Genomic DNA, 4,800 nt, shown 5'->3' on the forward strand with positions numbered 1-4,800 from the left:
CACTATAGAAGAGTTAATGTCCGTTTGTCTAACCATTTTAGTGCTTCGCTTTTATGGATATTGTCATCCTTGGTTTATTAGATTTTGATAGGTTATTTTAGGTTAAGTGGATTGCACGACCTTTGTCTGAGAAGTCCTAACTGTGCATAATAATAAGTTGCACCTGTTTTAGGCCAAGGCATTCCCCCCACTCTATCTATTTATGTCACGCATCTGACATAGCAGCAGTAAGAACCAATTTTAATGTCTTTAGTTATGACACAGTGACGGACCGAGTTTTAAACCTATCACCTTCCCTACGTTGAGCGGATGCGCTACGTGTTAAGGGATAAGATAATGAACGACAAATTGAAATACATCCCAAATGACAATAAACATGATTACCCCTTCCAAGTATTAAAATTGTTGGTTAAAATGTTTCTGAGCTAACAATAAGAAAAAGCAGTAAAAAACTTTGGGTAACAGTGAATTAAAGAGCACAGTGTCCCTTCCCTCCCTGGTGATGGATTATTTATTACATTGCTTTAGACTTTTCCACAAGAGAGATAGATAAATGAACGATATTTTTTTATATAGGGGTTCAGAATCATTATAATCCAGATAAAATAAAACAGATCGTGTTAATAACAACTTTTTAGGGATAGTAAAATATAAAAAAAATTATGAGATTAATTAATTCCAGTTTTGTTGGCCTTGAGGGGCCGAAGGCCCAGGCTTTCAAAACAAGTAAAATGTTTTTTACTTTATTATTAAATATTTATTGAAAGTTGTCTTTAAAACGACACTAAACATAATTTTATCAGTATGGCTTAGAACCTGCAGAAATTAAAAGTATTCGATGCCATACTGAAATAGTTATTTATCACATCGTATTATCAACAGCTTTCCAACTATATTGAAATTAATATTGATAATTGAATCATATAACATAAAGTCCTACCCTATACCAATTCACCAAGTAAAACTTTGGGTACAAGTGTAATTTATGGTCAATGGCACCTCCCTCCTTGTTTGCTCAAACAAATGCATCATAAAAGCGTTTTAAGAAATAAAGCCAAACATTAACCCATATCAACCATTTCACCATAACAATTTCTGAACCAATCTAGTTAATTTACTATTTTAAAACATGTAAATTTAATGCTTTTAAGAGGACGAATGAGCGAGTATGGTTATCCCAGACAAAGTAAAATTGGCCTGTTTATTAAACTGGCTCCCAAAGTTTTATAACAACGTTTTCTTATTCGTTGGATTATCAACTTTGGGGATTTAAATTTGTATTTTTTAAACGTCTCAACCATTAAATGTAATTTACTGAATTTTGAGGGTAATTTTGACTATTATCATTGAGGAAGTATACAAATATATCGACTATTGTGTTATCCATGGTAATTATAAAAAGTAAAAGCGCCAATTTTTACAATTTTTATTGGGATAAGACAATGAATGTTTAATTGCAATGATGATATTGCATCGTATTATAGACAGCATTCCGCGGATAGTAAATTTAAAAATGAAAAGATTTATTCCGGTTTTGTTAACCCTGAGGGGCCGCAGTCAAGGGCTTACAAATCTGGCATTGATATTATGTTTTTTTTTCATTTTCATACTCATATAAAATTGTCTAGATTATGATACGTTACACATTTTTCCAGTATGGCTTTGAACCGGTTCTAATCCCGCGGATATTAATCGATTTCAAAGCCATACTGAAAATAAAATTACCCCTGTTGAAGATTAAAATTATTGATTGGGCACTACTTGTTCAGAACCAACCAATCAAAATTAAATAAAAGTACCCAAAGTTTTTAAGCTAACCATAGATCAAGGATAGTAATAAAACTTTGGATACCTGTGTAAATACGGTCCAATGTACCCTCCCTCCTTGGGTAAAAATGTATTTTACTGCTTAATGATACCTACATCCCTGGGTTTGGTGTGTCTACAAAAAGGCAGTGTCCAAACTTTTACACCAATTATTTTAATCTACAAAAGTGGTCCCGTTTTACAATTGTAATTGCGCATATTGTAAACAGTTATCACTCAAGTAAATTACTGTTTTTCTACCATATAATATTTTTTTTTTCATTTTGACTCAAAACCTATTTAATCAAGAGGGAAAACTTAGATTCATAGCCACACTAAAATAGTTGTTTATAGCATCATATTATAAACACTAAACAGCTTTCCGTGGATTTTAAAATGTACAATTGTAAGAGTAAAAATATTTTTAAAATAATGTGTTAAAAACTTCATTTTATTTGCTCAAAGATATGCCTCAAATCAAAAACGTTTTAAGAAAAATGCCACCCCCCTTCTCCTTATACAACATCCTAACCTGACCCAAAATTGAAGGCATCAGTGCTCATCAAGGTACTTCGAGTGAAAGCGCCAATATTTTATTTTAGAGCATTGCAGTTTTGGATTTATATTTCTTGTTTTTACTTTAAACTAAATTTTCGTTTTAACCAGGGATAAGGGATGGGAAACCTGGCCGAAAATTAGGTCTCAGCCTCCTTTTAAAAGTGATGGGGCAACTTTTCTTTTTTGCCTATAAAATCAACTCATTTTCGCCAGTTCATTATTGGCTGTAGGCCAATATCCAATAGCCTGAAACTTGCTTTTAGCATTAACCAATTATTAATAACAAACGCGTCCCCCAGTTCATTATTGGCTAAATTAATTCAAGCAAACATAAATTTCTGCTATTAGAAAGACAACAATGGAAAGTTTCTGCTATCAGAAGGACAACAATATATATGACGTTCAATCACATCAACTTATTATTAAATCTACACATTAATAAATGTCCATATAGCAAAACATAAATTGAGATATCGTTTTTTGAAGACTGAGTAGGATTCAACATTTTATACTTTAGAACAATGTGAAAAACTCATTGTCTTTAGACAATTTAAAAGTTACATTTCATGTGGAATTGATAACCCACCTAAATGATTACAAATACAAAACTAGTTCAATATGTAAATAAAAGTGTACTGTGTTTTATTAAAAAAAAATTTTCATTAATTTTGGTAAAAATTATTGCACACTTAATTGAACTTTTCTGTTAATATTTAACGTAAAATAATTTTTTTTTTAAAATTCTTAATTTATATGTATGCTATGGAACAATTAGTTGATAGAATGTTACCCATGTACTTATTCAAATCTACTTAATTTATTTATTAAAGCTGGGGGGCTAAAGCGGTGTTTATTTCTAAATACAAATTTTGGGGTGAAGTAGATCCCCCCTTAAAATGTTTGAAAATAAATCAGATTTAACCATCTCAAAAAAAACTTTTTTTTAAATGGGGGGGGGGGGGGTTGGCGAAGTAATAACGGGATTCTACTTAAAGCCACTAACATATTGGTTCTTTGGAAAGTTTTTATTATATTTTATGATTGGTGAAATCAACTACCTGAATTCTATTCTATACTTTTTTTCTTTGCATTCATATAATAGCTATTTCATCATTGTTCATAGTTTTCAAATCTAACTACTGCGTCATCCCGAAACTAGTTTTTTAGGCCTAGTTGGAAAATAGGCCTGGAATAATATTTTCTTACGTTTCCCATCCCTTATCCCTGGTTTTAACTAGGAATCTTAAAGGAGAAGACAATGGACGATGAATTGATGAAAATTCCTTATTAACAAACAACTTTGAGGACTTAACTAATCAAAATTCAATAATTTATCATTATTATCTTAAAAAGACTCTCCACAGAAAAATCAACTTTGGATTTTTGAAAATCTAACCTGAAATTATAATTCTCTGTTCAATTTTAAGCATTTTTTGTTTTTGTGGCATCGCAATCGAAGCCCTTTGAAATTTTTTACCTCCTTTAAGTGAATCCTCCCGCCATTCAATTTGTGCTGCTTTAGTGATTTTTAGCTTCTATGTTGCCGCATTCATCGTCCTTCTCCGCCGCTACTCCGCTATTCATTGCTGTGCGTCGCGTTTCAATACATGCTCCCTCTCCCTTGTTCAGAAATTAAATGGAGGCTGGGGGTGTTGTGTATAGCAACGTACGCAATGTATAGCGGAGTAGCGGCGGAGAAGGGCAATGAATGCGGCAACTGCGGCAAAAGATGGTTATATTTGGCGGAGGCGAACACAAACTGGAGGCGGTAGGATTGTCCAGTCAAGGAAGAGGATAAATCGTAGAGCGGCCGGTTGCAATGGAGCAAATGTTCTTTAGCGGCAAACATATATTGAGTGGAGAAAAGTGTAGTATATATTGTTATAGCGGCAGTACAAATAGGCGGCGGACAAAATTTTCAAAGGGCTTCGATCGTGATGCCACAAAAACAAAAAATGCCTAAAATTGAACAGAGAATAATAGTTTCAGGTTAGATTTTCAAAAATCCAAAGTTGATTTTTCTGTGGAGAGTCCTTTAAAGTGTTCAAACGTTTCCAACCCTTATTGTAATCTACAGAAGGGGTAATTATATTTACCATCAATGTGGATGTATATTAATTTATCGGCCATTGTCTTATCCCTTTAGATAACTGCGATAATAAAACTTCAATATAAGTACCTAAAGATTTTGGGCCAACAAACAAGATAACGTGGTTATTAAACATTGTATATTTCAGGGAAAATCTCGCCCTTACGAGGTAAGGTATAATACAGGGATCTTAAGAGATTAGACAATGATGATGAATTAAATTACTGCTGTTGTGAATTAAATTTGTTTATTGGATTTAATAAAGTTTGGACACAACAAGTTCAAAATCAACAAATCAAAATCACCCCAATTATATTTTTTTTATAAAACGTGCGTAAAACTTGGGT

The sequence above is a fragment of the Acartia tonsa genome, chromosome 1, assembly GCF_053477335.1.
Source record: "Acartia tonsa isolate MP-2025a chromosome 1, ASM5347733v1, whole genome shotgun sequence".
In the NCBI taxonomy this organism is placed as follows: Eukaryota; Metazoa; Arthropoda; class Copepoda; order Calanoida; family Acartiidae; genus Acartia; species Acartia tonsa.